Raw genomic sequence first — 12,971 nt, 5'->3', positions numbered from 1 at the left:
TACACCTGATTATCAGAACTAAATTGTTTAAGTTTGAATCATCCACCATCTATCTGAGGAATGCCTGTACTCCCTATCTCCAGCACTGGAGCCTTACATTAGCTGCTATTCATTTGTTTTCCAAAATGGAGCAGAAGGGTGTCAACGGATACATGTCCTCTGACATCTGCCGCTCCATGCAGAGCAATGGTTGGTCTGATCAGGTCCACCAGAAAAACTGACAGGTGGCCCCGATTGAGCCATCAGTGTAAAAGGGGCCAAAGTTTGGTTAACTGTGGGGAAGATTTACTCTTTGGTGTTCTGCAAAGTAAACCAATGGCTGAGTTAATCTGCTCACATTTATTGAAACCTGAAATAACCATACAGACAAGATATTTCCAGTTTGGGTTTCTTTTACACTTATTCCATTAAATTGCATTGCAGTCTCCTTTTCCGCTCCCTCCCTACTCCTTTAATGGCTGCTTGTACAAGGTAATATGTCACACGTGGCTCCTATGTTAAAGTCCACTTTGAAATTCATTCTAGAAGATATGCAAGGTTTCAAATGGAGAATCTGTTGGGATGGAATATATCAGCTGTTAATGAAACTTGTTCAAGTAATGTAAAGTTTCAGAACCACCTACCCTGCATTCTTTTTGCAGACCAGTTATTTCCCAAGTAGTGAAGCCTGAAAATAACTGATTAGTGATCTTTTATTTGCCACATTTACCTTGACCCTTATAACACTCTGAAGTGCCACATGTAGATTCTGGATTCCAATGTGTTAATTTTAAGATGCAAACATTTTTTTGTTTTTCTGGTGAGGATACCCTTGCAGTTTTTTGCAGTATGCCATGTACATCAAACCATTGTTGGATTTACCCTCTTGCTCACGTTTTGCTTTAAGCAGTCCTTCTGTGCTAGTCTTGCCATAATGTACTCCAATTCCCGTCAACATTGAGGGAATTAAATTTGCTTCCATGGTAATTCAAGCAATACACCTTTGTTCAAGCCAGCTAGAGCTGTGGAACACTTTGAAATGTGCAATATTTTTACAATACCTTGTGTGCTTTTGTGTTACTTGTTTTGTGCAAAGTGATCAAATGTTCTATTTTTGTTTTTAATATTCTAGCACTTTCTCGGCATACTCCATATGACTATTAATCCTATGGATACTGAAAATGCCATTTGTCTAAACTCATGTAATATGAGTAAAATAAATCATTAACCATTATTACAGCTCGTCTATTTCCTTTTTATTCCTTTAGCATTTGTCACCAACTAAATCATTTCTTAGTGGTTTTCAAACTTTGTTCTTTCTTAGTGTTGTATGTAAAGGGAGTTTAAAAAGATCTTCTAGCAAGTGGTTCATACAGTGTAGTATGACAAGCCTGGGTTCACACAGGAGTGGTGCAGGACACCACATGTGATTTGGACAAGAATTGCACTGCATTTCCTGTTCAAATTGCATGCTTTCCTTTGCAGTGTGATTTGAGCCTATTCATTTTGTATGGGCTCAAATTGCACCACACAAGTATTGGTTTTGGGTATCTGAGCATTTGCACAAGTACTCATGCAAATTCCTTGTATCTGTACCACCCTACTTAAACCATCAAAACGTCTTTTTTTTTTTTTTTTTTTTTTTTTTTTTCTAAATGCAGAGATCCTGGAGAAAAGTTGGAGGTATTTCCCAATGTTTTATTTATTTATTTTTTTTTACACCTTTAGCGCAATGTTTTTAGCAAGGTCAAAATTTCAGTCAAAAAAAAAAAAAATACAGAAGTTATTTTCCATACACAAATGCAATCTAAATTTTTTGGTAAAATATAAAAGATGGTCACAAATACCCAACATGCCTAAGGATGTGGAAACCTTACAAGCGGACCTGAACAAAATTATGGGGTGGGCAACTACATGGCAGATGAGGTTCAATGTTGAAAAATGTAAAGTAATGCACCTGGGAGCCAGAAACCAGAAAGCAAGCTACTCACTAGGGGGGGGGGGGGAACCTCTGGGTGAGTCTAGGATGGAAAAGGACCTGGGGGTACTGATAGACAACAGGCTTGGCAGTGGCAAGCAATGCCAAGCCGCTGCAAGCAAAGCCAACAGAATACTGGGATGTAAAAAAAAAAGTGGATTCACTCCAGAAATAGATTATTCTCCCACTATACAAGACTCTGGTCCGGCCACAGCTGGGAGTATGCTGTCCAGTTCTGGGCACCGGTCCTCAGGAAGGATGTGCTGGAACTGGAGTAAGTCCAGAGAAGGGCAACAATAATTAGGGGAATGGAGGACATCAGCTATGAGGAAAGACTACAAGCACTGAATTTATTCTCTCTGGAGAAGACGATTGAGGGGGATATGATATCAATGTACAAATACTGTACTGGAAACCCTAGCATATGGAAAAACCTATTCAGAGAAAGGAAATACAATAAGAAGCGTGGCCACTCACTAAAACTAGAGGAAAGGCTGTTTAACCTTAAAATACGCAGGGGGTTCTTCACTGTAAGAGCAGTAAGGATGTGGAATTCTCTTCCGCAAACAGTTGTATCAGCAGGGAGCATTGATGGTTTCAAAAAACTTAGATGGGCACCTTAAAGACCACAACATGCAGGTGTATACAATGTGTGGTTAACAGTAGACACACACATCATGGGATGAACTGGATGGACTGATGTTTTTTCAACCTCACTAACTATGTAACTATGTCAAGCCTGAAAATTGCATGTGTCCATAGGAATACTTTAATAGGGGATGCTTTAAAAGTTAACCGTGAGTAATGGCCTAGAATTATTGCTTACTCCAGCAATGTAACATGTAGCTCAATCTATATTTTTGTATGTAGAACCTCCGATGTAGGTTTCCCTTCATATGTAGGGGTTGAGTGATGTGTGATTATACTGTGCTGTACAGCCACCCAATCACTTCCACCTTACAGCAGGCTTGTGAGATTTACACACCTTTCTGGCTGCTGTAACGCAGAAAAAAACCTGCTGTGGCTGGTGTGTGCCATACATCTGAGGCCACAAAAAGGCAAATACCCTAAAGCTCACTTCTGGACTCGCCTTGCTGGTCACAAGATGTGGAAAGTCCTCTTGTCTTCAGATCATCTCCTGGTAGTGGGAGGCCATCTTAATGTCGAAATTGCAGCAGACCCAACATAAGCGCCCTTCTCTGAATTTCTGACTAGCAATGTGGGGCACTGTATTTGTCTTTGGCACTGGTCCTTGACATACCATGTCATCAGACTTGAATGATTCTGGCTGTCATTTGCCCTGTAGGACTAAGGACACCCAGTGGCGGAAAACTATTACAGCAAGAGATGGTGGGGGGACTGTGTGTGTGTGTGTATATGTGTATATGTGTGTGTGTGTGTATATATATATATATATATATATATATATATATATATATATATATATATATATATATATATATATATATTTCTCTTACGTCCTCCGACAGTCGCCGCCTCTTCATATTCGTCACATATGGGGTATTAGACTTTGCTCCGAAGGAGTAGCTAGGCAACAGAATATGTTAACAATAAAGCTTTTAACATATCCCACCCTCAAGGGGTGGTCCCCTCAGTCAATACCCTCCTACTTCCTGCAACCATATCTCAGTTTTTAATGTCTAGCTTGTCAGGAGTGGCTGGCTCTCTCTGTGCTGGGACTTTCTGTCCCAGACTCTTTCTTCTTTTTAAAATTTTGTTTGAGTTTTTCTCTCTACCTTTACTTAGCTGTTATTTTGTCAGCGTTAGTTCTTCGGATGAAGAGGATCATGCGGACTGGGTCTCGGGCTGATCCCCCTGGTCGCAGGTCGTGGGTCAGTGGCTTCCCAGTCTGCCATCGAGCGTTCAGCCAGGTAACGCTCCTGGCACAGTGAACGACCCATCCCTGTTCGGTGCAGGGATGATTGGTGAGGTGGCTACCTCACTGGACGCTGTGCGGTTTCTTAACCCCCCTTGTGTGCGTCTTGAATGCGACTCTCCCTGCCTCATGTGCAGCGGCTTGTTCGCCTGTGCGGGTCCCCCACGCCATGTGAGGTAAGTGTATTTATGTGGGGACCTGTCTGTCTGGGTGGGTGTCAGTCTGGGACTGTGTAACCTGCCTCTATTCACACTGCTTGTCTCCCTATCTCTCGGCTGCATGCTGTGGGCTGCAAGGGGGGGGGGGGGGGAGCTGTATGGCACTGTGTGTGTCAGACTGGTCAGTGTGAGAAGCTGTGTGCTGTGGGGCATGTTTTTTTGGCATGTTTGGGCATATACAGCGATCGCTGCGGCGATCTGACATGTATTCTGATATTGGAATGTAATGTGTTTTAATGCACTGTGGAGCGGCGGTTTCGGCGCCAAACGACGCCATTTTGCCTACACTCGCTCCGGCCGCATGGTTTACATGCATGGCGGCCATTTTCTTGTAGCCTCCATAGGCTTACATAGAGCGCCCTGGCAGCATCACTTCCTCTTTCCAGGAACACCGATCGAGGCAGCGGCGAGGGTCTCCTCAGGTTTTATCCTTCTGTTCTTGCTATCCATTGCCTGTGTTCAGTTTGCATATTCCCTGTGGGGGTCTCATTGTGCTTGAGTGTGGTGCGGTGGGCTGCGCTTGCCGCGCTTGCTTAAAAGGGGCAGTTAACCCTTGGTTGTCTGGCATTACAGGGGCAATGGATTCTCAGGAGGGCAAATTTCCTACAGTATTGGTGGAAAGCCAGGGGACCGCTGTTTCCCCCCCAGGGGGGGATTTAGCCACTATTGTGGCTGGCCTTGCTGCTCAGGTGCAAATGCTGGTTGCTGCTCAATCTACTAAAAGGCCCAGAGTTGCTCTTTCCTCTGATTCTGAGGGTGAAGGTGATGGGGCTGTTATGGCGGGTGCCTCCTTATCGGGGTCCCGCTCCTCTCTTGATCTAGTGGGGTCTGAGGTGGAGGCTGAAGTTGAGGGGGTTGATAATTCTCCCCCTGGCTCGCCTGAAGAGCTTGCAATCATGGATGAGTTGATTGCTTCCATTAAGCAAACGCTGCGTTTGCAGGACGAAGTGTGTCCCCCCGCTGCCTTGGCGGCTTATGGGACGCAGAGGAAACGCAGGACGCCGCAGGTTTTTCCCTGCAATGATGATTTTCAGCGCGCTGTTAAGGATCAATGGCGCAATCTGCGCAAACCTTTTGCGGTACCAAGTAGATTCAAGCTGCGTTATCCTTTTTCGCCTTCCACTGATGAAAGGTGGTGTGTGCCTCCACCAGTGGATCATGCAATTGCGGTTTTGAACAAAGCCACTGCGATTCCTGCAGAGGATTCCCCTGTTTTCCGTGATGCCACAGATAGGAGACTGGAGTCTCTTGCCCGTCATACTTATTCTGTTACGGGTTCTATGCTTAAGGCTCTGTTTGCTTCTCTCATGGCGGCCCAGGCGATCGCAAGTTGGACGCAGATGCTTAGGCGCGTCCTAGTGGCCGACTCGGCCTCGCCGGCGACCCTGGATATGGTGGATCAAATCCACCAGGGTGTCATGTATCTGTGTGATGCGGACCTGGACCTGGTTCCGTTGGCTGCACGCGTGGCGGTGTTGTCTCGCCGTCTGGTTTGGTTAAAATGTTGGTCGGTGGACCAATCTTCACGTAAGACCTTAGCCAATCTGCCTTATGATGGGTCTCGCCTTTTTGGGGAGTCCCTGGATGTGTTGATTAAGGGGATCACCGGGGTAAGAGCACTCTCTTGCCCCATTTCCCCAAGGCTAAGGGGGCTTCTGGGAAGAAGCATGCTAATTTTCGGCCCCCTCAGGGGTCCTTTCGTGCCTTTCGGCCGCACTACAAGGGCAAACCGTTCAAAGGTCAAGGCTCTCAGAAGAAGCCCTGGTCTGGTAAACAGAAGTCCGGCCAATCCGGATCTGCAGCCCATAACAGTTCGGCCTGAAGGGGCGCCCTCACCCAGTTTTGGGGTGGGGGGACGCTTGCTCGGTTTTCTTCAGCCCTGGTTGGCCCGTGTGCGGGACAGATGGGTTCAGGAAATCGTTCGATCTGGTTACAAGATCGAGTTTCTCTCTCGGCCGGAGAGCAGATTTTTTCCCTCAAATCTTCAACTGTCTCCAGAGCGCTTGCGGGACCTGCACCTGGCGGTGCGGGACCTGAGGGCTCAGGGAGTGGTGGTTCCGGTGCCTCATCGGGACAGGTTTCGGGGGTTTTATTCCAATCTGTTCACCGTGCCCAGAAAGGAGGGCAAGGTTTGTCCGATTCTGGACTTGAAGGCTCTGAACCGCTCTGTGCGGGTTCGCAAGTTCCGCATGGAATCCCTGCGGTCGGTGGTGGCTGCCCTGGTTCCGGGGGAATTCATGGCCTCCATCGATTTGAAGGATGCGTACCTTCACATCCCCATATTCGAGGGTCATCAGAGATACCTTCGATTTGCCATTGCGGAGGATCACTACCAGTTCGTGGCGTTGCCCTTTGGTCTCGCCTCGGCTCCGCGGGTCTTCACCAAGGTGCTTGCATTATTGAGGGCCCAGGGCGTTTCTGTCCTGGGGTATCTGGACGACATTCTGGTTCGGTCTGCGACCAGCCAGGGTCTGGAGAAGGACCTGTCTGTCACGATGCAAACTCTGCAGGAGTTTGGTTGGACGATAAATTTTCCAAAGTCGACACTGAGTCCGTCGGTTCGTCTCCCCTATCTGGGAATGATTCTGGACTCGGTGCAGGCGAAGGTCTTCCTGCCGGAAGACAAACTCAGGACTCTCCGGGAGGAAGTCAGGTCCCTCAGGGACGTTCCGAACTCGTCTCTGCGGACGTGTATGAGATGTCTGGGATTGATGGTCTCGGCCTTCGAGGCGATTCCTTTCGCCCAGTTTCACACGCGGGGTCTCCAAGCGGAGATCCTGTCCAGGTGGGACGGGCGACCTCAATCTCTGGATCTTCAAATCTCGTTGAGTCATCGCACCAGAGGAAACCTTCTGTGGTGGCTCCAGTCCCCGTTGGTGTCCGGGGGCAAGTCGTTTCGTCCGATCTCGTGGACGGTAATCACCACGGATGCCAGCCTGTCGGGCTGGGGTGGAGTTCTGGGCGTTCTGTCCGCCCAGGGGACTTGGTCGGAGGGGGAGTCTTCCCTTCCGATCAACATTCTGGAATTGCGTGCGATAAGTCTCTGTCTTCATCGCTGGACGGACCGGCTGCAGGGTTGCCCGGTTCGGGTGCAGACGGACAATGCCACGGCGGTGGCCTACATCAACCACCAAGGGGGCACCAGGAGTGCCCGAGCGGCTCGAGAAGTGGCCGACATTCTGTCTTGGGCCGAGACTCATGTCCCGGCGATAACGGCGGTTCACATTCCGGGAGTGGAGAACTGGCAGGCGGACTATCTGAGTCGCCAGACCCTGGATCAGGGGGAATGGTCTCTCCACCCGGCTGTCTTCCAGATGTTGTGCGCGAAGTGGGGTCTTCCAGATGTGGACCTGTTCGCGTCTCGTCTCAACAACAAGGTGAAGAGGTTCGTGGCAAGGACGCGCGACCCTCGGGCAGACGCGTCGGACGCGTTAGTGGCCCCGTGGCATCAGTACAGGCTGATGTACGCGTTTCCACCGATTCAGTTGCTGTCCAGGTTCCTTCGCAGGTTACACTCGGAACGCAACACGGTGATTCTTGTGGCACCGGACTGGCCTCGCCGGTCCTGGTACGCAGACCTCGTGAATCTGGCGGTCGACGCCCCGTGGCGTCTACCTCTTCGAGACTATCTACTGTCTCAAGGACCGATATACCATCCTGCTTTACAGTCGCTGGCTTTGACGGCCTGGCTGTTGAGACCGAGGTCCTGAAGGAGAGGGGTCTCTCTCCGGAGGTCGTTCATACTTTAATCAACGCGAGGAAGTCTTCCTCAGGGAAGGTTTATTACCGTACTTGGAAGGCCTATTTTGCCTGGTGTGAGTCCAGGGGGTTTTCACCCCGCACGTACTCGGTGTCCCGTGTGCTGTCTTTCCTTCAAACGGGTGTTGATCAGCGTTTGGCGCTGGCTACGATAAAGGGTCAGGTGTCTGCTCTGGCCGTTCTGTTTCAACGTCCCGTGGCTTCCAACCCATTGGTTGGCACCTTTGTTCAGGGTGTGCGGCATCTGGTTCCCCCTAGGCGGGATCCTCTGCCCCCTTGGGACTTGAATCTCGTTCTATCTGTGTTACGACGTGCTCCTTTTGAACAGATCAGGGAGATCTCGTTGTCTATGTTGTCCAAAAAGGTCGCCTTTTTGGTGACGATCACTTCGGCTCGCAGAGTGTCGGAGCTGGCGGCTTTGTCCTGCAAGTCTCCGTACCTGGTTATTCATTTGGATAAGGTGGTCTTGCGACCTAATCCTTCTTTTCTTCCGAAACGAGTTTCGGAATTCCATCTTAATGAGGATATTGTCTTGCCTTCTTTGTGCACGAAGCCTAAACATCCAAAGGAGGTGAGATTGCACTCTCTGGATGTTGTTCGGGCGATAAGGGTTTACCTTAAATCGACTGAGTCTTTTCGAAAGACGGACTCCTTGTTTGTTCTTCCAGAGGGTCCTCGGAAGGGCATGGCGGCTTCGGCCTCTACCATCGCCAAATGGATCAGGCAGACCATTGAACAGGCCTATGCTTTGCAGGGGAAGGTTCCCCCTGTGCCTGTGAAGGCGCACTCTACTAGATCTCTGAGTACGTCTTGGGCCTGTCGTCATGGGGCTTTTGTAGCCCAGGTGTGTAAGGCGGCGACCTGGTCGACCGTGCACACTTTCACAAAATTCTACAAAGTAGATGTTCAGGCATCGGCGGATGCTTCCTTTGGCCGCAAGGTTCTTAGTGCGGCTGTTCCCTAGGGTCCCTTGTTGGGGACTCCTGGCTGTTGGGATAAGTTTTATATCCCCTGGTTTTTTGTCTTTTCCTGGGTTGTTGCTCCTGTTGAGCACTTGTTTTTTGCTGTTGCCCAGCTGGTTTCCTTCCTTTGGTAAGGTTCCTTTCCTTGATGCGGAGACTGCGTTGCCTTTCGGCGTGGATGCGTTTCCCACCCCTCATATTTGCACTGCTTTGGGACGTCCCCATATGTGACAAATATGAAGAGGCGGTGACTGTCGGAGGACGTAAGAGAAAACGGAATTTTTGTAAAATCTTACCTGTAAAATTCCTTTCTCTGAGTCCTCCGACAGTCGCCGCCCCCGTCCCTCTTTTGGGGTTTGGTTGTATACTCTACTGCTATTCCACTAAAACTGAGATATGGTTGCAGGAAGTAGGAGGGTATTGACTGAGGGGACCACCCCTTGAGGGTGGGATATGTTAAAAGCTTTATTGTTAACATATTCTGTTGCCTAGCTACTCCTTCGGAGCAAAGTCTAATACCCCATATGTGACGAATATGAAGAGGCGGCGACTGTCGGAGGACTCAGAGAAAGGAATTTTACAGGTAAGATTTTACAAAAATTCTGTTTTTTTAAAATTTAGCTTGGAATCAAGCTTTGGTTTTTGTCCAGCTCAAACGTTCTTTATCTTCATTGAAGGGTGTAGGGTCAGTAGTATTTAATAGAAACTGCCACCTATGGAAGGATTTGGACAGTGGCAAACAAGCCATTGGCCACTATGTATGATCCCTCCACTACTACCATGCTTCAATGGAGATTTTCTTTTTTGCTAGTGTCCTAGAAGGGTGGAGGATTTTTTTTTTTTTCATTTTTGAAGTTGAGCTCCTTTTTGCTAGTCACTTTTGTTTTGTTTTTCTTTCTTAAGTTTTATATTCAGTCAAAATAACATGCTGGAGAACAAAAGGGAAGCACACCACTCTGGCAATAAAAACAATATGCACTCACATGGCCCAAGCAGAGCTGTGATGCCTTTCACAGCCTGTTACAGATGTATGGCTATAGTCTGGTAAATGCCAGTAGAATCCCTCCTCTGCAATGTTAACTAGTAGGCTTGCAGGACAGAACTCCAGCACCTGGCTTCTGCCAAGTCCTTCCAGAACTCTGAAGAAAGGTATACCAATGTCCCTCTGACAGAGTAAATTCTAGGTCGCTCCCACACCTTGCATGGGGAAGCCATTTCTACGTGCGTTCAAGGTGACACTACGGAGTGTATGAATACAGAAGTTAACCCCTTTAGCAGTCTCTTCTAGCAAGCATTGTGAAATAGAGTAAACAAGGGCCATGCCTAGTTAACCCTTTAAACAACCACCTCTAGTAATTTTCCATTCTAAAAGGAGAGAACATAGGGAGAAATGGCAGATGGAAACTGACCCACTCGCGTTTCTCCTGATTCATTATAATGCTACTTTCCAAAACCTGATTTAAAAGTTGATCTCAAGCTTTCCAATGAGGTTCTATATCTTTCTACTCTGGATCTCCCTCCCAGAGGGGAGGAGGATGCAAAGCGGGCAGGAAGATCTAAAACAAAAATAAGAGGGAAAAAACGGATGAATTTGCCGGTGGTAGCTACCAGAAAAAGAATACAAGAGAAGTACACACCAGTCTAAAGTCTTAAACAAATCGGTATTTAATCCCCAAGTTGGGATAGGAACTGATCCAGAAAGAAATTGTATAATAATTATAAACCAGTGGGTAAGGGGGAGGGGTAAAAACAGGAAATGGATAAATTGTTTAATGATTAAGGAACATATTGGGTATTAGATAATAAAAGAAAGGGATTTTAAATACCAAAGGGGGAAGATATTTAGTGCTAAGGTGTTCTCATGCCTATAATTTATTGCATTCTGAAAATACATAAATAGTATAAACACACCAGGGTGTCCTGGAGGTAATGGAATTGGCTCCATAACAGCTGCAACATAGATTAGGACAACATATAGATTGGTTTTTACAGCCATTGGTGCAGGAAACTTACAAATATCTCAGGGAAACAAAACATTTTCTTCAAATAGTGGATAAAATCAAGATCAATAAAAATGATTTTTAAAACTGTGGTTGTACCATCTTTAGACACAATTATTGACTATCAAGTGGCAATTGAAACCATAAAATAGATGTTAAATAAAAGTGAGCAGTTGAAGAATAGGCTAAAAAAAGTATATTCTGAAATGTCTAGAGTTCTGCCTATAAGTCAAAACTTTTTTTGGTACAAGAAGTGATTTTTATTAAATTAATGGGGTTGCTATAGGAGCCAGGTTTGCAACCCGTACAGCTAATCTCTATTTAGCATAGGGAGAGGAGTGCATTTTTTTTTTTCTGAAACTGAAAACTCAATTAAATTTATAGAAGAGATAATTTGATTATTCTATGGGAAGGGGATGCTGTGAGCTTACAAAATGTCATACAGAGGATGAATATAAATAAAAATATAAAATTAACATGGGAGATTAGTAGAGTTAAACATGGACGTTTCAAGAAATTTGTTAAAAATCTTCATCTGGTCTTCGCCGTTCTTTTGCCCTCCGCTCTGGTCTTCTTCTTCCTCCACTCTTCTTCCTCTTGTCCTCCTCCGATGATGTCTCTGGTGATTATGCCGGCTCCGGTCCATGCAGCTTATTATTTAGCCATTAGGGGTGTGGCCTCCTGGTGATGTCACCCAGACACCCCACCCCCTTATGTCACAGATATTATCTGTGACATAAGGGGGGTGGGGTCTCTGGGTGACGTCACCAGGAGGCCACGCCTCTAATGGCTATATAATAAGCTGCATGGACCGGAGCCGTCATAATCACCAGAGACATCGTCGGAGGAGGACCGGAGGAAGAAGACCAGAGTGGAGGGCAAAAGAGCGGAGAAGACCAGATGAAGATTTTTAATAAACTTCTTAAAACGTCTCCTGTCATTATTTACATACATTGCCTTATATGGGGTGAATGGGTAGGGGTATAATGTACCCCATGCCCATTCACATAGGGAGGGGGTCTGGGATCTGGGGGGGCCCCCTTGTTAAAGGGAGCTCCCAGAGTCCGATAAGTCCCCTGCCCGCAGAACCCCACAACCACCGCCCAGGATTGTCGGGGGAAGGCCCTTGTCCTCATCAACATGGGGGCAAGGTGCTTTGGGGTGGGGGGTGCAGAGCTTGTCCCCTCCCCCTTCCTGGCCTGCCAGGCTGCATGCTCGGATAAGGGTCTGGTATGTATTTGGGGGGGCAAACGCCATTTTTTTGAAGTGGGGCTCCCCTCAAAATCCATACCAGACCCGAAGGGCCTGGTTTGGAACCTGGGGGGGACCCCCACTCCTTTTTTCCCATTTTGGCGTGGAGTTCCCCCTCAAGATTCTCAGAGCACAAGTCGGATCATCATCTGACTTGTGATGCGACTTCTATTCAAATCAATGGGCTTCCATAGGGAACCATTGATTTTCAAATAAAAAAACAAAACGTATAATGTGGCTTAATGCTGTATAAGCAATGTTAATCAGCCATTGGCAGCATCAGATGTTTTTACAGCTTGACACTGCAGCTCCAGAACGCACTGGTCCTGGGTTTTTTTTAATGCAGCTTAAAAACACCTATGTCACTTGGAGCTCCTAAAAGCCCTGTGTGTGCATGAGGCCATAAAATAACATGGAGGGGCGTTTTTAAGCTGCAAAAAAAAAAAAAAAACGTCTGACGCTCCTAACAGCAGCTGCAAAAACGCCTTGTGTCCATGGGGCCTAAGAGATAGGCTGGTTAAAAATGTAGTAGATCCTATGGCCCATAAACAGTTTACATTCTTTGATGGAAAGTGTTTTTACACCTGTGACAGGTGCTATAGCTGCTGAAAGGTTAAAAATAATGTAAAGAAAAGGGAGGTGTTTAACCATCCCAAGTCTGGACACTTTCACCCCCTTCCAGTCCAGGCCAGTTTTCAACTTTTTAGCACTGTCACACTTTGAATGACCATTACTCAGGCATGCAACACTGTACTGAAATTAAATTTTTATAATTTTTCTGAGATTTCTTTTGGTGTTTTTTAACCACTTTCAGACCAGCTGCCATAGTTTTACGGAGGCAGGTCGGCTCTGTACCGCGAAACGATGTTCATGTACGTCTCTTCGCGGGACCACCAGCCGGGGGGGGGGGGGTTGGTGGGGGGTGCG

This window comes from Pelophylax lessonae (genome assembly GCF_965119305.1).
Source record: "Pelophylax lessonae genome assembly, chromosome: 4".
In the NCBI taxonomy this organism is placed as follows: Eukaryota; Metazoa; Chordata; class Amphibia; order Anura; family Ranidae; genus Pelophylax; species Pelophylax lessonae.
This window is presented reverse-complemented; position numbering follows the sequence as displayed.